This window comes from Oncorhynchus mykiss, chromosome 9, assembly GCF_057628025.1.
Source record: "Oncorhynchus mykiss isolate SJ-2025 chromosome 9, ASM5762802v1, whole genome shotgun sequence".
In the NCBI taxonomy this organism is placed as follows: Eukaryota; Metazoa; Chordata; class Actinopteri; order Salmoniformes; family Salmonidae; genus Oncorhynchus; species Oncorhynchus mykiss.
Window position 1 is genome coordinate 36,007,683 of NC_143030.1, and position 24,895 is coordinate 36,032,577.

Here is a 24,895-nt window from a genome sequence, read left to right on the forward strand (position 1 = left end):
TTCAGGCCACCAGAGACCTACATATACCTAGACATACTAAAACCTCATAGATATACAGGACAAAAACTAAACCAACCACCCGTGTCACACCCTGACCTAACCAAAATAATAAAGAAAACAAAGATGGTTCGTCGCAGGGCATAGCGGGATTTCTTATAATCTTCCGGGTTAGAGTCCCGCTCCTTGAAAGCAGGACTCGATACACTTATTGATGAAGCCAATGACAGATGTGGTGTACACAATGCCATTTGATGCTGGTCTCGGGGCACTCTTTACGGCCGCACCACAGTAATCCCGCACATAACCTTTGAATACATGTGGATTTATGAAGGCCTCTGCACCCACAAAGAGCTTTGCAAATGTTTTTTTTCTGTGTGTACAGTAAAACACTCCTGTGCACTGTCCCACCTTATTACTCTGGTTTTACCTTGTTAAAAGGACCCCTTAAAAATGGTATTTGGTAGTTTTACGTTGAAAACTCCCGTTGTTGTACCTTATCGATATTACATTTTTTATTCTTGTTTTATTTGGAATGTTCATTTTCTTGATAGTGAACATTGTTGTACTCATGGCATCATTGTGAATGAGACCCTGGTCTCAATTGGGCTCCCTGAATAAATACAAGTTTTAAAAAAAAGGCACGGCTCATTGTTCTGCAAAGTACCGAAATAGTGGAGTGAGAACGGTGCAAGTTGTAATTTTATTCGAGATAATGGCGAGAGGTCTACAAGTGGATATCAATCTCGATCGGGTTATGTTTCTTAATGTTCTGATAAATAAAACAGCTTGACCATGACCTCTTAATGGTCTCTATAGGAGTTCCTTGAAAGCAAGCTTGTTGTCCATCAGCTGTCTGTGACATTCGACACTAGACAGACACAGCCCTTACCGTCCTTCTCGTTATGTCACAAGAAGTATTGATGGTTCTAAGTATAGGTATTGATAGTAATGCACGCACTGTAAAGCACATGTTGCAATAAGGCATTGCGTGTGTGAAATACAACAAAGCATCCACCCCGACGTGGGGTAGATGCTTTAGGGGTGGGAAACTCAAGTTAGCTCATGGGTCCAGCTGGAGAGTGGGCCATGTTTTTATTTTACCTTTATTTAACTAGGCAAGTCAGTTAAGAACAAATTCTTATTTTCAATGACGGCCTAAGAACAGTGGGTTAACTGCCTGTTCAGGGGCAGAACGACAGACCTTGTCAGCTCGGTGGTTACTAGTCCAACGTTCTAATCACTAGGCTATGCTGCCACCCCATGCTTATGACGCAGAGGAAAAACAGTGTGTAGGGTGGGGACAGTGTGGGAAATTAGCCTCTCTACATGACTGTTCAACCTGGCAACCTGTCTTTGCTCACTGATCACTCCCTGACAGAAGGTAGAGCAGAAGAACCGTGCAGATGAGACAGTGGAGGACACAGAAGGACCTGCAAGTCATTACTACTGAATGCACTATCCCCTTGAGGTAGTAATTGGTAAGAGTCAGATTTTATACAACAAATATTGAGCTTAGTTGCACAAATGACTTATCTTTTGATTAAATAATCCCTTCATATAGACTAAAAAAACATGTGTACGTAATGCAAATAAACTAGCAACCAAAATAAAGAATTTCAAGCATTTCCATCAATATCTTGCACCGTGGAATTTGAGACTGAGGAAAAATACCCTAATCACCTTGCTGGTCTTTGGAGAAAATGGCATGTATGGCAGTGATGTGAGTAATGCGCTTTCAAAATCTTCAAGATTTTTGGCATACCTCTCAAAATCACAGAGGCCAGACAGCTGACATTTCCCACCTCAAAGTGGCTTTTTTTCAGACTTAAAAATGTATTTTTCCTGTCTGGTTCAGTTCCACAACTCCGCATCTCCTAAGTGGAGAAACAGTGAATAGCTTTCCGGACTGCGCTGCACTCCAAACAACAAGTTTAGACTTGTTCTCAAAGCATTCAGAAGCAGATGCTAGGTATTTTAGGGGGAGAGGAAGAAATAAATATAGCAAGAGAGAGAGAAATATTGTCACGTTCTGACCTTTATTTCCTTTGTTTTGTATTTATTTAGTATGGTCAGGGCGTGAGTTGGGTGGGCAGTCTGTTTGTTTTTCTAGGTTTTGGGTATTTCTATGTTTCGGCCTAGTATGGTTCTCAATCAGAGGCAGGTGTCAGTAGTTGTCTCTGATTGAGAAACATACTTAGGTAGCCTGGGTTTCACTGTGTGTTTGTGGGTGATTGTTCCTGTCTCTGTGTTTTGCACCAGACAGAGCTGTTTTTGGTTTTCCACGTTTATTGTTTTGTAGTGTTCGTGTTTATCTTTTTTTATTAAACATGAATCAATATAATCACGCTGCGTTTTGGTCCGCCTCTACTTCACCCCAAGAGAACCGTTACAAATATAGCCTCCCCCTTCTCACCAAGCCATGACATGCTGAAACTTTCCTGACTACCAGCGTAAAACAAGAGTCCATCCCTGTCTGACCTCTAGAGAAGCCGCTTCCCCATCAAATGCAAACCATGGTTCCTCAACCAAGACATACCTTAATGGAATTGCTTGAATGGGGACGAGTTAGTTAATTATAAATGGGAACAATTAAATAGGGAGTAAAGTGCACTGCGATTAAAGCACTTTCCTTAAAAAATGTTCACGACACAATGTAAATGGCAATTATCAACGTCAAAGGCATGATTAGTATACTAATTACTTTAAAGTTGCAGTTAGGAATGTTTCCTAGCAGGTAAGCAGTGGGAGTTACTTTTTCATATATTTACAGTAGTTGAAGTCTGCATGATGACTAAGACAGTCTCATCTAGGAGAAATTAGAGTCCAATTTCCTTGTTGTGTACATCCCAAAACCTTGACATTCAACTCTACAAGTAATTGCTGTATTTTGTCCTGGCATCTCTCGCAGCTAAAGCATGATCTTCTCTAAGCTCAGTAATAACCTGACATCACACCATGCACCAATCAAATTGTATTGGTCACATACACATGGTTAGCAGATGTTAAGGAAAGTGTAGCGAAATGCTTGTAAATCCATCCCAATACTAAAAATGGTATTAAACTGTTACTTCTCAAGTTGGGTATGACTGAGCTGTGTTCATCTTTCACAGTTAATTAGAATGATGGGGTATTTGTGTGTTATTATTTGCACCCGCACGCCCGACTAGCATCACCACCATGGATGGTTCCGACCCAGAATATGTGGACATCTATAAGTACCTCGGTGTCTGGCTAGACTGTAAACTCTCCTTCCAGACTCATATCAACCATCTCCGATCTAAAATCAAATCTAGAGTCGGCTTTCTATTCCGTAACAAAGCCTCCTTCACTCACGCCGCCAAACTTACCCTAGTAAAACTGAATATCCTACCGATCCTCGACTTCGGCGATGTCATCTACAAAATAGCTTCAGCAAACTGGATGCAGTTTATCACAGTGCCATCCGTTTTGTTACTAAAGCACCTTATACCACCCACCACTGCGACCTGTATGCTCTAGTCGGCTGGCCCTCGCTACATATTCGTCGCCAGACCCACTGGCTCCAGGTCATCTACAAGTCCATGCTAGGTAAAGCTCCGTCTTATCTCAGTTCACTGGTCACGATGGCAACACCCACCTGTAGCACGCGCTCCAGCAGGTGTATCTCACTGATCATCCCTAAAGCCAACACTTAATTTGGCCGCCTTTCGTTCCAGTTCTCTGCTGCCTGTGACTGGAACAAATTGCAAAAATCGCTGAAGTTGGAGACTTTTATCTCCCTCACCAACTTCAAACATCTGCTATCTGAGCAGCTAACCGATCTCTGCAGCTGTACACAGTCTATCGGTAAATAGCCCACCCAATTTACCTACCTCATCCTCATACTGTTTATATTGATTTACTTTTCTGCTCTTTTGCACACCAGTATCTCTACCTGTACATGTCCATCTGATCATTTATCACTCCAGTGTTAATCTGCAAAATTGTAATTATTCGCCTACCTCCTCATGCCTGCCTTTTGCACACAATGTATATAGACTCTCTTTTTTTCTTTTTTTTCTACTGTGTTATTGACTTAATTGTTAATTAATTTTTTACTCCATGTGTAACTCTGTGTTGTCTGTTCACACTGCTATGCTTTATCTTGGCCAGGTCGCAGTTGTAAATGAGAACTTGTTCTCAACTAGCCTACCTGGTTAAATAAAGGTGCATTTAAAAAAAAAATTGTATCAACAGAATACGGCTATTGTTATCTCCGTAAGGGAACTAAATATCCAAAATCTGTCTCGGGGAATCAACTACAACCAAGGTGGAAAAATTGTTAGGTTGTTTAAGTGGAACAAAAGTAAATGAGTCTAAATCTGAAGTTAGCAGGTCATAACGATGATTAGGGGACAGAGAGAGAAAAATCTAAGGGACACCAACAAACGCTATGCCACAAGTAGAAGAGCCTGATTGATAATATGACATTTAAATGTATAGTATGTTTGAACTGTTAGATTGTAGGAATTAAGCGTTATCTGCCTTAATTCTCTATTCAATCCAACCCACATTGCAGTACTTCTGAAGGTATAAACATATACTTACTACTAGTGGACCTATTAATTGGGGCCAAATTCAAGTTTTCATAAAAATCGATAAATCGTCATTTTTGGACACCAATCATGGCCGATTACATTGCACTCCACGAGGAGACTGCGTGGCAGGCTGACTACCTGTAATGCGAATGTAGTAAGGAGCCAAGGTAAGGTGCTAGCTAGCATTAAACGTATCTTATAAAAAAAACAATCAATCTTAACATAATCACTAGTTAACCACACGTGGTTGATGATATTACTAGTTAATCTAGCTTGTCCTGCGTTGCATATAATCGATGCGGTGCCTGTTAATTTATCATTGAATCACAGCCTACATCGCCAAACGGGTGATTTAACGAGCGCATTCGTGAATAAAGCACTGTCGTTGCACCAATGTGTACCTAATCATAAACATCAACGTCTTTCTTAAAATGAATACACAAGTATATATTTTTAAACCTGCATATTTAGTTAATATGTCCTGCTAACTTGAATTTCTTTCAACTAGGGAAATTATGTCACTTATCTTGCATTCTGTGCAACAGAGTCCGTGTATATGCAGCAGTTTGGGCCGCCTGGCTCGTTTGCGAACTGTGAAGACTATTTATTCCTAACAAAGACAGCCAACTTTGCCAAACGGGGGAAAATGTAAGCACATTTGCGAAAAAAGCACAATCGTTGCACGAATGTACCTAACCATAAACATCAATACCTTTCTTAAAATCAATACACAGAAGTCTATTTTTTTAAACCTGCATATTTAGTTCAAATAAATTCATGTTAGCAGGCGATATTAAACTAAGGAAATTGTGTCACTTCTCTTGCCTTCATTGCACGCAGAGTCAGGGTATATGCAACAGTTTGGGCTGCCTGGCTCGTTGCGAACTCATTTGCCAGAATTTTAGGTAATTATGACATAACATTGAAGGTTGTGCAATGTAACAGCAATATTTAGACTTATGGATGCCACCCGTTAGATAAAATACGGAACGGTTCCGAATTTCACTGAAATAATAAACGTCTTGTTTTCGAAATGATAGTTTCCGGATTTGACCATATTAATGACCTAAGGCTTGTATTTCTGTGTGTTATTAAATTATAACTAAGTCTATGATTTGATAGAGCAGTCTGACTGAGTGGTGGTAGGCAGCAGCATGCTCGTAAGCATTAACTCAAACAGCACTTTACTGCGTTTGCCAGCAGCTCTTCACAATGCTTCAAGCATTGTGCTGTTTATGACTTCAAGCCTATCAACTCCCGAGATTAGGCTGGCATACTAAAGTACCTATTAGAACATCCAATAGTCAAAGGTATATGAAATACAAATGGTATAGAGAGAAATAGTCCTATAATAACTACAACCTAAAACTTCTTACCTGGGAATATTGAACACTTTGTATATTTCAACCAAATTGAACATGTTTCATTATTTATTTAAGACTCATTTGATTTTATTGATGTATTATATATATTAAGTTAAAATAAGTGTTAATTGTTCATTCAGTATTGTTGTAATTGTCATTATTACAAATCTTACACACATATACATATATATATATATATATTTGTAATAATGACAATTACAACAATACTGAATACTGAATGAACAATGAACACTTATAAAAAAATATGCAGATTAATCAGCATCTGCTTTTTTTGTTTATTTTTTTGTTTCTCCAATAATTGGTATCGGCGTTGAAAAATCATAATCAGTCGACCTCTACTTTCTACCCGTGGTCAATAAAGAGCGGTTTAAGATACTCTAAACATAGTTGGTAGACACCTCTTGCAGGTAAATACAGTTTTCTGAATACGATGTGTGTGAGTGCAGGCAATAATAGTACAAAAAATATATATCTATATGAACTTAGCTGTGACAGTTTTGACTGAATTTTTCATTTTATTTATTTATTTCACTTTTATTTAACCAGGAAGGCTAGTTGAGAACAAGTTCTCATTTGCAACTGCGACCTGGCCAAGATAAAGCTTAGCAATTCGACACATACAACAACACACATGGAATAAACAAAACATACAGTCAATAATACAGTAGAACAAAAGAAAACTAAAAGTCTATATACAGTGAGTGCAAATGAGGTAAGTTAAGGAAATAAATAGGCCATGGTGGTGAAGTAATTACAATATAGCAATTAAACACTGGAATTGTAGATCAGCAGAAGATGAATGTGCAGGTAGAGATACTGGGGTGCAAAGGAGCAAAATATATAAATAAATACCAGTATGGGGATGAGGTAGGTAGATGGGCTGTTTACAGATAGGCTAAGTACAGGTGCAGTGATCTGTAAACTGCTCTGACAGCTGGTGCTTAAAGCTAGTGAGGGAGATGTGAGTCTCCAGCTTCAGAGATTTTTGCAATTTGTTCCAGTCATGGGCAGCAGAGAACTGGAAGGAAAGACGACCAAAGGAGGAATTGGCTTTGGGGGTGACCAGTGAGATATACCTGCTGGAGCGTGTGCTACGAGTTGGTGCTGCTATGGTGACCAGTGAGCTGAGATAAGGCAGGGTGTTACCTAGCAGAGACTTGTAGATAACCTGTAGCCAGTGGGTTTGGCGACGAGTATGAAGCGAGGGCCAACCAACGAGAGCTTACAGGTCGCAATGGTGAGAAGTGTATGGGGCTTTGGTGACAAAATGGATGGCATTGTGATAGACTGCATCCAGTTTGTTGAGTAGAGTGTTGGAGGCTATTTTATAGATGACCGAAGTCGAGGATCGGTAGAATGGTCAGTTTTACGAAGGCATGTTTGGCAGCATGAGTGAAGGATGCTTTGTTGCGATATAGGAAGCCGATTCTAGATTTAATTTTGAATTGGAGATGCTTAATGTGAGTCTGGAAGGAGAGTTAACAGTCTAATCAGACACCCAGGTATTTGTAGTTGTCCACGTATTTCAGAGCAGTCCAGAGTAGTGATGCTGGACGGGCGAGCAGGTGCGGGCAGCGATCGATTGAAAAGCATTCATTTAGTTTTACTTGCATTTAAGAGCAGTTGGAGGCCACGGAAGGAGAGTTGTATGGCATTGAAGCTCGTCTGGAGCTTAGTTAACACAGTGTCCAAGGAGGGGACAGAAGTATACAGAATGGTGTCGTCTGTGTAGAGGTGGATCAGAGAATCACCAGCAGCAAGAGCAACATCAGTGATGTATACAGAAAAGAGTCGGCCCGAGAATTTAACCCTGTGGCACACCCATAGAGACTGTCAGAGGTCAAGACAACAGGCCCTCCGATTTGACACACTGAACTCTATCAGAGAAGTAGTTGGTAAACCAGGCGAGGCAATCATTTGAGAAACAAAGGCCATCCAGTCTGCCAATAAGAATGTTGTGAATGACAGAGTTGAAAGTCTTGGCCAGGTCGATGAATATGGCTGCACAGTAATGTCTCTTATCGATGGCGGTTATGATGTCGTTTAGAACATTGAGCGTGGCTGAGGTGCACCCATGACCAGCTCTGAAACCAGATTGCATAGCGGAGAAGGTATGGTGGGATTCAAAATGGTCAGTAAGCTGTTTGTTAACTTGGCTTTTGAAGACCTTAGAAAGACAGGGTAGGATAGATATAGGTCTGTAGCAGTTTGGGTCTAGAGTGTCACCCCCTTTGAAGAGGGGGATGACCTTGGCAGCTTTCCAACCTTTGGGAATCTCAGACGATACGAAAGAGAGGTTGAACAGGCTAGTAATAGGGGTTGCAACAATTTTGGCAGATCATTTTAGAAAGAGAGGGTCAAGACTGTCTAGCCCGGCTGATTTGTAGGGGTCCAGATTTTGCAGCTCTTTCAGAACATCGGCTATCTGGATTTGGGTAAAGGAGAAATGGTGGGGGCTTTGGCGGGTTGCTGTGGAGGGTGCCAGGCAGTTGATCGGGGTAGCCATGTAGAAAGCATGGCCAGCCGTAGAGAAATGCTTATTGAAATTCTCAATTATACTGGATTTATCGGTGGTGACAATGTTTCCTAGCCTCAGAGCAGTGGGCAGCTGGGAGGAGGTGCTCTTATTCTCCATGGACTTTACAGTGTCCCAGAACTTTGAGTTAGTACTACAGAATGCAAATTTCTGTTTGAAAAAGCTTGCCTTAGCTTTTCTAACTGCCTGTGGATATTTGTTCCTAACTTCCCTGAAAAGTTGCATATGTCACGGGGGCTATTCGATGCTAATGCAGAACGCCACAGGATGTTTTTGTGCTGGTCAAGGGCAGACATAGTCCTTGGTTCACGCCAGACCTATCTATTCCTAGTTCTACATTGTTTGAGAGGGGAATGCTTATTTAAGATGGTGAGGAAGGCACTTTTAAAGAATAGCCAGGCATCATCTACTGACGGGATGAGGTCAATGTCATTCCAGGATACCCCGTGCCAGGTCGATTAGATAGGCCTGCTCGCAGAAGTGTTTCAGGGAGCGTTTGACAGTGATGAGGGGTGGTCGTTTGGTCGCAGACCCATTACGGATGCAGGCAATGAGGCAGTGATCGCTGAGATCTTGATTGAAAGCAGAGGTTTATTTGGAGGGCGAATTAGTTAGGATAACATCTATGAGGGTGCCCGTGTTTACTGATTTGGGGTTGTACCTGGTAGGTTCATTGATAATTTGTGTGAGATTGAGGGCATCAAGCTTAGTTTGTAGGATGGCCGGGGTGTTCAGCATGTCCCAGTTTAGGTCACCTAATAGCACGAGTTCAGAAGATAGATGGTGGGCAATCAGTTCACATATAGTATTGAGGGCACAGCTGGGGGCAGAGGGAGGTCTATAGCAAGCGGCAACAGTGAGAGACTTGTTTCTGGAAAGGTGCATTTTTAGAAGTAGAAGCTCAAATTGTTTGGGTACAGACTTAGCCTGCAGAGTTCTGTATTACTTTCTATCTTTGTAGTAGATTGCAACACCGCCCCCTTTGGCAGTTCTATCTTGGTGGAAAACGTTATAGTTAGCAATGGAGATTTCAGGGGTTTTGGTGGTTTTCCTAAGCCAGGATTCAGACACGGCTAAGACATCTGGGTTGGCAGAGTGTGCTATAGCAGTGAGTAAAACAAACTTAGGGAGTAGGCTTCTAATGTTAACATGCATGAAACCAAGGCTTTTACGTTTACGGAAGTCAAGAGCACCTGGGGGGTGGGAGTGGAGCTAGGCACTGCAGGACCTGGATTAACCTCCACATCACCAGAGGAACAGAGGAGAAGTAGGATAAGGGTACGGCTAAGAACTATACGAACTGGCCATCTAGCAAGATCAGAACAGAGAGTAAAAGGAGCAGGTTTCTGGGCACGATAGCATAGATTCAAGGCATAGTGTACAGACAAAGGTAAGGTAGGATGTGAGTACATTGGAGGTAAACCTAGGCATTGAGTAATGAAGAGAGAGATATAGTCTCTAGAGATGTTTAAACCAAGTGATGTCATATGTAGGAGGTGGAACAACATGGTTGGTTAAGGCATATTGAGCAGGGCTAGAGGCTATACAGTGAAATAAGACAGTAATCACTAACCAGGACATTAATGGACAAGGCATATTGATATTAGAGAGAGGCATGTGAACCAAGTGAACATATGGGTCCAGTGAGTGGTTGGGCTGGCTGGGGACACGGCGATTCAGACAGTTAGCAGGCTAACAAGCTAACAGTTAGTAGGCCGGAGCTAATCAAGCTAGCAGCTAGTAGACCAAGGCAAGCTAGCAGTTAGCAGGGCGGGTTAGCAAGCAAGCAGTTAGCATGGGCTAGCAGTTAGTAGACCAGGGCAAGCTAGGAGTTAGCAGACCTGGTTAGCAAGCAAGCAGTTAGCAAGGGCTAGCAGTTAGCAGACCTGGGCCCCGCAGTTTAGCAGTTAGCAGACCGGGTTAGCAAGCAAGCAGATAGCAGGGGCTAGAAAGTTAGCCTTTGGGGGGGGGGGGGGCGTCGCGATGGGGGTAAGTCTGTTTTTGCCTTTTCGTGCGGTGACGTCGATAGACCAGTCGTGGAATTAGTAGGGTTCCAAGTAGCTCTAGGTAGCTAGCAGGCAAATATTGTAGCCCAGGAGTATGCTTCGGTGGTAGCACAGGAGCCCTGGCTAACTCTGGGATGGAAACGCTAGCCAGGAGTAGTCATCCGGGATTGTAGTTAGCTAGTTGTGAAGATGCAGATGAAAATGTTCAGTTTGAGGTAGGAATCCGGGGATAAAAATAACAGGTCCATTATGCTCTGGTTAGAGTTACGTTGTTCGAACTGGCGAGAGTTTCCGAGCTGGAGAGAGCTTTCCGAGCTGAAGGTTAGCTGATGACCGCTAGCAATGGTTTGCTGACTGATATCTGGTAGTTAGCTGGCTAGCTTCAGTTGAGGGATTCCAGATCCGAAGTAAATACACTGCTCAAAAAAAAATAAAGGGAACACTAAAATAACACATCCTAGATCTGAATGAATGAAATATTCTTATTAAATACTTTTTTCTTCACATAGTTGAATGTGCTGACAACAAAATCAAAGAAAAAGTATCAATGGAAATCAAATTTATCAACCCATGGAGGTCTGGATTTGGAGTCACACTCAAAATTAAAGTGGAAAACCACACTACAGGCTGATCCAACTTTGATGTAATGTCCTTATAACAAGTCAAAATGAGGCTCAGTAGTGTGTGTGGCCTCCACGTGCCTGTATGACCTCACTACAACGCCTGGGCATGCTCCTGATGAGGTGGCGGATTGTCTCCTAAGGGATCTCCTCCCAGACCTGGACTAAAGCGTCCGCCAACTCCTGGACAGTCTGTGGTGCAACGCCACGTTGGTGGATGGAGCGAGACATGATGTCCCAGATGTGCTCAATTGGATTCAGGTCTGGGGAACGGGCGGGCCAGTCCATAGCATCAATGCCTTCCTCTTGCAGGAACTGCTGACACACTCCAGCCACATGAGGTCTAGCATTGTCTTGCATTAGGAGGAACCCAGAGCCAACCGCACCAGCATATGGTCTCACAAGGGGTCGGAGGATCTCATCTCGGTACCTAATGGCAGTCAGGCTACCTCTGGCGAGCACATGGAGGGCTGTGCGGCCCCCCAAAGAAATGCCACCCCACACCATGACTGACTCACCGCCAAACCGGTCATGCTGGAGGATGTTGCAGGCAGCAGAACGTTCTCCACGGCGTCTCCAGGCTGTCACATGTGCTCAGTGTGAACCTGCTTTCATCTGTAAAGAGCATAGGGCGCCAGTGGCGAATTTGCCAATCTTGGTGTTCTCTGGCAAATGCACGGTGTTGAGCTGTAAGCACAACCCCCACCTGTGGATGTCGGGCCCTGATACCACCCTCATGGAGTCTGTTACTGACCGTTTGAGCAGACACATGCACATTTGTGGCCTGCTGGAGGTCATTTTGCAGGGCTCTGGCAGTGCTCCTTCTGCTCCTCCTTGCACAAAGGCAGAGGTAGCGGTCCTGCTGCTGGGTTGTTGCCCTCCTACGGCCTCCTCCACGTCTCCTGATGTACTGGTCTGTCTCCTGGTAGCGCCTCCATGCTCTGGACACTACGTTGACAGACACAGCAAACCTTCTTGCCACAGCTCGCATTGATGTGTCATCCTGGATGAGCTGCACTACCTGAGCCACTTGTGTGGGTTGTAGACTCAGTCTCATGCTACCACTAGAGTGAAAGCACCGCCAGCATTCAAAAGTGACCAAAACATCAGCCAGGAAGCATAGGAACTTTGAATTGGTCTGTGGTTATCACCTGCAGAACCACTCCTTTATTGGGGGTGTCTTGCTAATTGCCTATAATTTCCACCTGTTGTCTATTCCATTTGCACAACAGCATGTGAAATTTATTGTCAATCAGTGTTGCTTCCTAAGTGGACAGTTTGATTTCACAGAAGTGTGATTGACTTGGAGTTGCATTGTGTTGTTTAAGTGTTCCCTTTATTTTTTTGAGCAGTGTAGATAAAAATACACCTTGTGGAACAGCGGGGACTGTGAAGCAACACATAGGCGCAGACACATTTACATTTTTTATTTTATTTCACCTTTATTTAACCAAGTAGGCAAGTTGAGAACAAGTTCTCATTTACAATTGCGACCTGGCCAAGATAAAGCAAAGCAGTTAGACACATACAACGACACAGAGTTACACATGGAGTAAAACAAACATACAGTCAATAATACAGTATAAACAAGTCTATATACGATGTGAGCAAATGAGGTGAGATAAGGGAGGTAAAGGCAAAAAAAAGGCCATGGTGGCAAAGTAAATACAATATAGCAAGTAAAACACTGGAATGGTACATTTGAAGTGGAAGAAGTAGAATTTGAAGTAGAAATAAAAATAATGGGGTGCAAAGGAGCAAAATAAATCAAATAAATAAATACAGTAGGGAAAGAGGTAGTTGTTTGGGCTAAATTATAGGTGGGCTATGTACAGGTGCAGTAATCTGTAATACATAATAAATACAATTACAAATTGTTACGTACGCCTCTTGAAGGAGGGAACTCAACACCCTGCTATATCTCAACTCCCTGTGGAGTGAAAAAGTATGTGATTGTAGGTGCGGGGAAGGACAACATAGGCTTAGAAAAATAGTTTACAGGGAATTTATTCTTCCTTAATCAAGGTAAGGTGGGGAAAATGGGCTGGATGAAATCAAATCAAAGAAAGTAAAAGTTAGAGTCCCCTCTCCTACCTTACCTGCCTTCCCACAGCTTACCTAACCTTTAGCACCAACTGGCGCGCTAACCAAAATACATGGGTTGGTCCACCCAGGTATTACCTAGTGTGCATAGACAAATTCAATACTACGGGTTATGTATGCCCGCAGGCCTCTTGCCTAAACACTCCCACGGTGTTCCCCTTACGCCCCTGGGAACAAATGAAACCAATACTTAGTGTTTTTGGTTTATAGAAATTGTTCACTAAGTCCTATGGCATACACATCCCTCTGCAGGAGCGGCTACAAAATACTTTCAACAACTTATACAGACCAACACAGGACATACAAAGAAGCTCTCTCCTGACAAAGGAACAGTGGCTTTTATCAAGCTGGAGAGTCGATAATTGATGAGCCAGACGAGGGCGGGGTCAGAGCTCCAATTAGTGACCAATCAGCTGCTTGAGGAATCCAGGATTCCATTTTCTGAAATACACACGCATACAAACCTACAACAACACACAGAAACTGGGGAATGTAACACGCCCACCCCAAGACAGTTTGATTGTGTGGGCTGTGCTGCAGAAGTTGTGTTTCTTTTCAGTGTGTGTAGTTTATAAAGTATTCAACTCAATCATCGGTGTAGTCGCTCTCGGTCGTGGTTGTTTTCCGTTTGGGACCGCGCCCATTATGGATCGCATGGATTAGTAGCAACATTGTTGCAAAGCTTTAACATACAAACCATCGGACAGTCGGACAGTACACCTGAAGACCACAGCTAAGATCTCCCTTGTTCTCTCTCTCTTTTTCTCTTCCCTCTATTTTTCCAATGCACTTCCCATTGACGTTCATTAGAGCTGGACTATTATTGCCCTGCCAGAAGTATTTGGGTGGACATTTTAGTTAAAAGGGAGGTTGCTTGCAAGTTATGCATTGTTATGTGAACTGTATTGAGGTGTACTAATGACATGTGGCCGAGAAGATTGTGGACATTTTTAAGGCCTTTGTTGCGTCTATGAACACCCCCCACATTCATACCCTCTGCACTCCTCCACTGGACGATAATACATATTATTGCAAATCCTCTGTTGATGACTGGGTTCTTTCTTGTATGAAGTTGCTGTTAAATTGCTCTGCCATTATTATTATTATTATTATTATTGTATGAGGTATTCTTGTTGGGGTTACCCCTGTGCTGTGATGTGGGTTTTATATGGTGTGTATTCTTTTTTTCTCTCCACTGGCTATCTGGTAAACAGGCTACACTCTAGGCAGTCTCTTCTGCTGATGTGTGTGGGTCTGGTAGTGGTACTCTCTCTATTCTACTCTTTTTCCTTTCGGCATGGTTAATACCTGCCTGGCGCCCGAACAAAATCACTCTTTACCCCTCTTTAATAAATACCGCTACACCGTGAAGACCAATACAGGCAAGGCACTGGAGCCCAAATATTCCTCAAAACTTTAAGCCTAGCAATAAAGCCAGTGTCTCTTGTTCAATGGTGGAGTACCTTGACTGGCACGAGTTGAATTTACAGGAGTTACAAATACGTAATCTCTAGCTGACACCTTTGCTAACAGGTATTGTGCCAATTTAAAACTTGTACTAGACAGTTCACAGAATTGTCAATTTAAAGAAATGTAGCCAATGTATTCATTACTACATGTTACCAACATGAATTAGATAGTTAATCCAGAGATTCTTACCTTTGCCTAGATTCGGCAGTCTTGTCCAGATCATCATGGCATTTGTAGTTCTTTATAATAGCAATATCAGCATCTAATTAGCATTTCATTTTGGAGGGTGAATACAGGCAAATATATTGATAAAAGTCACCTTGTCCTAGAGAGATTTGTGGTTCTCAAAATGTTACACCAGGATAAGCCTACACGAAACACATCCCTCATTTGTTTCTAAAATCGCATATGGGAAAAATGAATGTTGGAAAAACAATTGGAAACATTTCCCTGTTTGACCACTAGGTGTTATGGGTATTATGACTAATACTGTGGTACTCTATTGTCTGTTTGTTTATTGTATGTGATTTAAAAAAGCTTAAGCAGCCCATGCGTGCTCTGGCCACAACAAAGGGGGATGGGGATGCAAGAGGGAGGGACAAAGGGCTCTATTCAATCTGTAGCACTGAGGATCCACTATAAAGCAATGTTCCCAGGGTCGCAGAGACTGCATTTATGGTAAACTCTGCATATGTCAGCTCAACCAGAAATTACCTCTACATTTTAACACGGATCTTCCTTTTGACAATACGGATTGTAACCAGCCCAAAGTCTGAGGGGTAAAAAAGCATTACCACCACGTCTGCTCCAAAAGGAAGAGGTGGGTTAACAACCCGGTCAGCGGTAACAAAGATGTTCTATTAGATTGACAAAATAGTAAGGTGACCACTCTAACAATGGAAATACATGTTCACAAAGAGGGAAGGCAGGCGAGCGGAAGCGAGATTAGGTGGGACCATTCTAGTCAATGAGAGGGCAGATACGCGTGCGAACAATAGGCAAAACTCTCATATTTTTTATTTTGAATTTGCCGAAATGCCAACGTGTCCACTTCTATCAGTGCATTCATAACAACCTAAACATTATGAAACTTAGCAATTAACAATTAAAACATTTTGTTGACCAAATTCCACACTCATTGACCTCCATTAAAAGTGGTCAGATTTTGGGCAGACTAAAACCTCTCGCTTCACCTCTTCCTCTCTGGTGATAATGCTGATTAGCAAGAGCAGCTGACTAGGGATTTTCTGTTGTGGGCAAGATAGGGACTGGGAAGGAGAAGGAACGGGGAGAAAGAAAGTGAGGAAAAGAGGAGAGAGAAACTGATGAAGAAAGAGGGATGCAGTGAGAGAGTGCGAATCCGGATAGGCCCAACAGAGCAGCTCATTATTGACCATTTCCATTCCAGGAGCCAAACTAAATAAAAATTGATTATTTGCCAATTACATCACTGTGCTCCTTTTCACTTAATTCCTTGAGACCTGTTCCTGTCACACCATGATCTGTCTTTGTACTTGTCTCCACCCCCCTCCAGGTGTCGCCCATCTTCCCCACTGTATTTATACCGTGTTCGCTGTTTGACTGTTGCCAGTTTGTTTTGTCTGTCAAGCCTACTAGTGGTTTTCCCCTTGCTCCTGTCTTTTTCTATAGTTCCTGTTTTCTAGTTTTCCCGGTTTTGACCATTCTGCCTGCCCTGAGCCTAATGTACCTTTTGACTCTGATCTGGATTACTGACCTCTGCCTGCCCTTTGATTGCCCTGTTCTAGTAATAAGCTTTTGTTACTTCTACTTTTGTTACTTCGACACTGTCTGCATCTTCCCTAAAACGTGATAGTCCCAATGTTTTCTCCCCAAACCACTGACTCCCACAGCCTACAACATCATCCACCATTAATTTCCATTGATCTGAGGATGCCAGATGAGAACCAATCCTTCCTGTACCAAATCTTGGACCTTGGCCCAAATCACTGAGTCCCACAACCTGCACAATCATCCACCATTCAGTTCCATTGATCTGAGGATCCCAGATGAGAAAAGCATTCCTTCCTGTTCCAAATCTTAGCCCTCGGACCTGTACATTTTGAGTTAAGAGTAAGAGGTGCCCCTAATGAAAGGAACAAATGTACACTCATTTCAAATGCCTGGTGTCAGATTCCCTCTCATTTAAATTACTGAGTAAAACAATTTGACAGGTTGAATAAACCAAAAGCTTCAATGAGCTTCTGTCACTCAATGGTGTGACTCTATACATGAGGAATGCTTTACAGGTAAAATACACATTCTAATAGGCTACATGATTATGGTTGCAAAATTCTAGGGGTCTCATTTATCAATCATGCGTAGGCAAAAATGTCTAAAAACCATGCATGGGATCATTTCCACGGAAAGTGTGGTGTTTGGTGATAATAATCCATATAAAGTACAGTACTTTGTTAAATTAGTGAAAGTGAAACCATTGTTGAAATACTATAAAAGACTGAGATAATGGAAAATAAAAATATGAGATGGCTGATCTTGCTGTTTGTAGATGTGGCTTATGCTGCATTTCGCAGAGAACACATTTTGAGAGAGAGGTGGGACTTTTTCTGCAGATATCGTTTCTCAACCCCAATTTTATAGGATTTTTGCGAGGATTTAAGACCTACTTTAAAAAGGCAAACACATGCCATTCCAGTGCACACCCAAGTGCTATCCACCTTCGGGTTCTGATCGGCATCTCAAGCCTTTGATGAGCCAATGTTTTAGATGCACTCATCAGCAAAACTATCAGTAGCACAAAAAAAATGTCCATACACCATTGCACATCAGGTTGAAATCTAAAAGGGTTTATTTTCTTTGGCACCCACATCACCATAAAATCACCATCCCAAAATGATTTAACTATGTGAATAGAAAAGGCTTCCACTCTTTATGTGCAGGTTATGCAAAAGATGCTGCTGAATGCTGTGGCAAGGTAGCCAGTTGGAACACATGACTCATTCTGTAGAACAGCAATGATGGCTATAAGCCTACAGGAGGGAGCTGTTAAGGATGGTGGCTTATTGGTGAGTGTTGCCTACTCATTTGAAGTATATTTGCCATTGATAAAGCAACTTGAATTGTCCTAATGGTCCTCACTTTGTAGCTATGTTTTTATAATTTACTGGTCAAGCCACAACTGACCGAGCCAAATAAAACCTTTTGGTTGTAGCCAATCTCTGACACTAGCACCTCTATTTCAGTCTGAGCCGATGCATTTCATGGTATGGCATTGTATATTCCCCACATGCTTTAAAGGGATAATTGTATGCTATATTTGTAGATTTTCAAGTTGAACAGTACAACATTCACAGTCCTTACAACGGTGATAGTGCTGTTCTTAACACACTGTGATAGTTTGATTTTACCGTCTCCTGGTGGTAATATTAACAGGCAAGCCCTGACTAGCTAGGTTACCTGGATGTCACCGGCAAAGCTCATCTAACGTCGCGGTTGGCTCTTGTAGCCGGGACCTCTGTTTCTGATCCGAGTATAAGCGTGTCGGATTCCTAACATTTGGAGTTGGATCCGGAGATGGACAGCAAAGTCATGAAGGGTGAGACCTGTGATATGTTCACCGTTATACACAAAACTGTAAACAACTCGTTGCCTCAAAAGACAGGATAATTTATGAGAAAGGGGTCCTAAAAAAATATATGTACATTTTATTAATAATCATTTTGTCATCTTCATGTTTTGTCTGCATGATAAAATACATTTCTGAACTAGTACTTCTTACCAAATATGTGGTGATCTGGTACAAAATGTGCACGTAAGCAAGCAAGCGGAAAGGCAGCCTCACTGTGTGCCTTTCTCCCGCCCTTCAAACTCCAAACTCAATGCAAAGCATTGACATGCGCATTGCAACCTTATACTGCCAGCTAACAGGAGCCGAAAGGAAGGCAGAGAGCTTTGCTGTCACACCGTGATGTGTTTCACCTGTCTTGTGCTTGTCTCCACCCCCCACCAGGTGTCTCCTATTTTTCCCATTGTCCACTGTGTATTCGTGTTTTGCTTTTTGTGTATTGTTGTGTATGATAATGTGTATTTTAATGTGTAAGAATGTGTAGTTTAATGCATTTATTGTATTTTGATGTGTATTGTGGTGCTATACATGGCTCATCTGGAAAAGAGACCTTGGTCTTAGCATTGACTCCCTGTCAAAATAAAGATTAAAATAAACAATGACTTGAGTTGAGTGCAGGAGTGCACTAGCGGGCACCCCCTTGGCCCTCAGGATCAGGACCGGGAGAAACTGGTCCACCCAGTGATAACGGAAAACAGCAAGGCAACATTGACATTTCATTGAATATCAGTTTGGAAAATGTTATTATAAAACACAGCTGTTAATACTAACAATATATAAACAAAGATAAATAATTCAAACATGTTACACAATTAGAATTATAACTTATTAGCACAGTGTGGCCACTACTAACATAGGCAGTCATGTCCTATGTTGCAATACAAGTGATACTATGTAAATGACAGTTTGTGCAGTTTTCAGATCATTAAGTCAACCGTTTTCAGGAACAGTGAATGGCATGGACAGAAACAGGAATAACTGGTCCAAAAATGTACTGGGACCAAACAAGCCCACCGGGCACAGATGTCAATTCAACGTCTATCCCACAATGGTTCAACAATTTTCCATTGAAAATGGAAAGAGAGCAGAAAGCCCTCATGGCTTGGGTCATCGTTTTGCAAATACTCGGCTTCATTGTCTATTTACATGCCCATCTGCACATTCCTGAACAACAACCTTTGACCTTTCAGTAGTTACGGGTTACACTTCCCACAATTACCCAATAAGTGGGCCATTGTTAACCTGATGTCAATCAGGTGAAGCCCTTTTGGGTAAGTAACTCTAAAGCTGCTGGGCTCTGACCTTGGTGACCTCCAGACAGCCCACACTGATTATTTTAACACTCTGCTCCCAGTTCTGTCCAGGCATGGACCCAGGATATGTGTATGCGTAGCCTACAGTATGCATCGGTCTGTGTTTGTGTGGGTCCCTGCTGCATTCGCAGTAATATGGAAGAGAAAATCATTGCATCCATTGCCTGATATAGGTTATCTATGCTCTTCAAAGTTGGTGTTTGGAGTATGTTATGCACAAATGATGTGTAGTGTGTCAGAACTCTGAGCAGAACTCTACTTTTCGGTGGGTACCCATAAAAAAGCAGAGCATGAAGTTTTCCTCAAATAGGTGAGAAAAATGCTGAGCAGACTAAAATGTAGGCTATCCAGGCAAGTAGTGTGTGTGGAAAATGTGCTTGACATAACCGAAGCGTAAGCATTGACCCTATTGAAATGAAACTGCTGATGCATAAAAGCATATGCTTTGGGCACAGATTTGAGATCATTTTCAGAAAGCCAGTAAAGAAGAAAAACAATTTTTTGCACCCAGAAGCTTAATGAAAAATGTAACAATTAGCAAAAAGAAACTTTCCGAGATGTTTTCTCACAACCTCTGAACAAAAATATAAATGCAACATGTAAAGTGTTAGTCCCATGTTTCATGAGCTGAAATAAAAGATTCCTGAATTTTTCCATATGGACAAAAAGATTCTCTCAAATGTCATGCACAAGTTTGTTTACCTCCCTGTTAGTGAGCATTTCTCCTATGCCAAGATAATCCATCCACCTGACAGGTGTGGCATATCAATAAGATGATTAAACAGCATGATCATTTCACATCCTATTCTACTGTTTCTTAGTCTATGCCGCTCTGACATTGCTCGGCCAATTATTTATATATTCTGAATTCTATTCCTTTACTTTAGATGTCTGTATTGTTGTGAAAATGATGCAACAGTAGATAAAATGGGGAGAAGTCTGTCCATAATATAGAGCTGCTCTGCTTTCTTAACAAGGCAGGTCCTACAGGCCCCAGTTTTGTCGCACCTGGATTACTGTCCAGTCGTGTGGTCAGGTGCCACAAATTGGCCAAGAACAGGGCAGCACGGCTGACCCTTAAATGTGCACATAGAGCTAACTTTAATAATATGCATGTCAATCGCTCCTGCCTCAAAATAGAGGAGAGATTGACTTTATCCCTACTTACATTTGTGAGAAGTATTGACATGTTGAAAGCACCGAGCTGTCTGCTAAAACTACGAGCACATAACTCAGAAACCCATGCATGCCCCATAAAACATGTCACCAGAGGTCTCTCCACAGTCCCCAAGTCCAGAACACACAGGCGCACGCATTCACGCACACATGATAACATATGCACTATACACAAAGGTACACATGGATTTTGTCTTGTACATATGTGGTAGTAGAGAAGTGGCCTGAGGGCAAACACTTAATCTGTTGTGAATTGTAATGTTTTTAATTGTATATGCCTTAACATTGATCGACCCTAGGGAGAGTTGCGGCTGCCTTGGCAGCAGCTAATGGAAGTCCTTAATAAATACAAATACCTCCATTGTTAACCTTCAGACATATAAGTTACCAGACCTGGACTCAGGGATGGCTAACCCTGGAGATCCCTTCAATCGCAACCGAGTTAGGTAAATCTGATTTTCGTTTGTTTCATGTGGAATGATCTCCAAAACTTCTTAAAGTTGGTGGTGTTGGTGCCTCTAGGGCAATTCAGGCAGATAGAGTTTGTTTCATATAATTGTGTTTTTGCTTTTTGTGCTTTGTTTTTGCTTTTCATGTATTGCATAATTGATGTGTATACAACATGTATTGTGTAATTGTTGTTTATTGGTGTGTTCATCAAGGGCTCATCTGCTAAAGAGACCGTGGTCTCAACATGACTCACTGTTTAAAAAAAGGTACAAAAAAAATAAATAATGTGTCTGGGGCTCCAGAAATGCATTTAGCTGAGACCACAAATATATCATGCCCAGAGTGAGGTGAAGGAGAACGGCATTTGTTTGAATGTTTGGATACAACTGAGATTCAGTAAAATGGAACGTTGTCATGATGTTGGATTGATGGGGAGGTTTATGACCCCCCCCCCCCCCCGTTTCTCAATCTCTACTCTATAGAGTTAACTCTTGAAAAAGCCCTTTGTTAACATAGAGATTCTGGTGACATCAAAAGATGGGAAACTGAACCATATTTCGGTAATCCAACCAGTTGAAAGTATGCGTTGGGATTTAATGAATATGATGTCAGTTCAGTTGGCGTCTGAGACATGATTACTGATGATAGGACGACAAACTGTATCTTGGAAAGTCTACACAGTTCTCAGATTCACATAGAATTGTTGTGCAATTTAAATGTTTAAATGTGTAAACTATTTGTAAAGATTAAATGTAATTTAGCTTCTTAATGAGAGAACAGTTTGTCATAGAGTAAACTCTGCCAACTCAGTGGCCCCGCCCATGTGAACAGACAGTGGTTGTAAACTATGAAACACGGCCCTCTCTCCCAATCCTATATACCCCTTGACGAAAATGTAACTTTCTGTTCCGAGGACGTTAGGGCGACGGTCCTACGTTAAAAGGGCTCAGATAATAACTTGTTCCAAGGACTTGAGGACTTACCATCCCCACGTTGAAAGGACAAAGACCACCTACAGAACTAAGCCAACCTCAGCAAGAACAAAACGAAATTGGCATCGAATTTCAATGTGAAGGTGACGACCTACACGCCGGAAGGATGAATTTCGACTACACCAGCCAGAATATAGCATGAGCTTAAAGTATGGCAACTTGGTTTGAACTTTTATTCACCCTAGCAGTGATACTTCCTAGCCGCTGAGTTAGCAGCAGTCGCTGTAAACATGGGCTAGGAAAGGACGGACGACGTATCCATTCTACCACGCTCCAGTTCACCACTAGACAGTCTTCAGAGGACCAGAGATACATGCTGGACAACCCGGCCTGCCATCTACAACCAACCGATTGAAGTGCAGCTCAGAGTAAATATTTATTGCATTTTCCTTTTCTAAATGGCAGATTATTTAGAATGCATAAGATTCTGTATTTACGATAGAGTAGCTGCCTACAGCCCGATAGAGACATAGCTTGTCCCTTTGTTCCTCAGTCTTCCCGCTCTTTCATTCAAACCCAGCCCCCTTTCCTTTGTGTAACCAGCCGTCATTTAGGCTCAGTCCACCTGGGATGCTTTCTTTATAAATAATTAAACCAAATTTTGTATTGCTGATTCAACTCGTTAGCCAGGGTTCGTGAAGATAACCAAGAATGTACAACTTTCCGATGAGACTAAACAAGGTGACGATTAAATATTGACTGTGTTGATGTAAAAGATTACTAGGTGTTTAAGAGTTTATTCGGAAGATAAGATAAGAGCTCTATAAACATTATTTTGTGATGCCCTGACTTTCTAGTTAATTACATTCACCTGATTAACTTAATCCGGCATAGCCATAGACACGACAACTTGAATGTGCACTACGCTTTGGAATAATGTAGTCTTAAACTCTGACCTGGCTCCATCCCCTCTTTTCTCACTACCCCCCAAACTGCAAAGGAATATTGTTGAGACAGGGAGGCATAGTACGTTCATACTCGTGTGGTCCAACAGGTGCTGGCCATGGGGAGAGGCTAATTGAAGCTAAAGACAGTGCTCTGGTAGTACATGTACATGCAGTGGTGTAAAGTACTTAAGTAAAAAATACTACTTAAGTAGTTGTTTTGTGTAACAGGTACATTACTTTGATATTTATACTTTTGACAACTTTTACTCCAATACATTCCTAAAGAGAATAATATACCTTTTACTCCATACATTTTCCCTGACACTCGTTACATTTTGAATGCTTAGCAGGACATGAAAATGGTCCAATTCAAGCACTTAAAGAGAACATCCCTGGTCATCCCTACTGCCTCTGATCAGGCAGACGCACTAAACATAAATTCTTAGTTTGTAAATGATGTGTGAGTGTTGGAGTGGGCCCCTGGCTATCTGCAAATTAAAAAACTGTGCAGTCTGGTTAGTTTAATATAAGGAATTAGAAATGTATACTTTTACTATTGATACTTAAGTATATTTTAGCAATTACATTTACTTTTGATACTTAAGTAGATTTAAAAGCAAATACTTTAACTTTTACTTAAGTAGTATTTTACTGGGTGACTAACTTTTACTTGATTCATTTTTATGAAGGTATCTTTACTTTAACTCAATTATGACAATTAAGTTATTTTTACACCACTGGTGGCAAACCGTTCAAGATTGTGTGAGGAAAGCCGAGGCCGGCTGCTGGGACTGGCCAGACAGAGAAATGAATAGGCAGTTACAGTAGAGATGTGTTCACTGACAGATTGATGCCGTTTGGCAGTTCACAGGCCTGGTTTCTTCCAAAGATGCATAAAAAACACCCACTGACATAGCTTACACTTATGAAGGCAATGCTGATCTGTCTGCGGCAAACAGATTTTTCAAGACATGAGAACAACTGAGTCATTAATAGCACACGAGAACAAAATAGGACTAAGAACCATTTATATTTTTACGTCTCCAGCCAGATTCCCTTCTGTCTCTACCACAGGTGGTTGAACTACATGTGGTTTGAGTTTAATGTACCAAGAGTCAAACAAGCTGCACAAGAACTCACTACTGTAATGGTCCAGGTTACAAAGTGGCTCAGTGACTCATGTTTGCATCTCAATGTGAAAAAAAAACTGTCTGCATGTTCTTCACAAAGAGGGCAACAGATGAAACAGCCAGATGTCTATGTGTCAGGGGAGAAGCTCCAGGTGGTATCTGATTTTAAGTACCATGGCATCATACTTGATTCCAACCGCTCTTTTAAAAAGCAGTTAAAAGGTCATTCAAATAACCAAATTCAACCTAGCTAATTTCTGATTTATGCGAAATTGTTTGACTACAGAGTTAGCAAAACTGTACTTCAAATCTTTTCACGCCGCCAAACTTACCCTAGTAAAACTGACTATTCTACCGATCCTCGACTTCAGCGATTTCATCTACAAAATAGCTTCCAATACTTTACTCAGCAAATTGGATGCAGTCTATCACAGTGCCATCCGTTTTGTTACCAAAGCGCCTTATACCACCCACCACTACGACCTGTATGTTCTAGTCGGCTGGCCCTCGCTACATATTCGTCGACAGACCCACTGGCTCCAGGTCATCTATACGTCTATGCTAGGTAAAGCTCCACTTTATCTCAGCTCACTGGTCACGATAACACCCACCCGTAGCACGCATCTCTCACTGGTCATTCCCACAGCCAACACCTCCTTTGGCCGCC

At 41.9% G+C, this 24,895-nt stretch overlaps 1 long non-coding RNA gene and 1 other non-coding gene across 3 annotated transcripts in view; one reads left to right on the plus strand and one right to left on the minus strand.

The window, feature by feature from the left end:
• Positions 1–16,818, plus strand: part of LOC149980897 (uncharacterized) — a 31,951-nt gene extending 15,133 nt beyond the window's left edge. Inside the window, exon 3 of the long non-coding RNA XR_016483217.1 lies at positions 16,327–16,818. This is a non-coding gene — a long non-coding RNA (uncharacterized LOC149980897). The remainder of the gene's footprint in view (positions 1–16,326) is intronic.
• LOC110531933 (uncharacterized) overlaps positions 1–24,895 on the minus strand; it is a 140,757-nt gene that overhangs the window by 38,363 nt on the left and 77,499 nt on the right. The window lies entirely within an intron of this gene.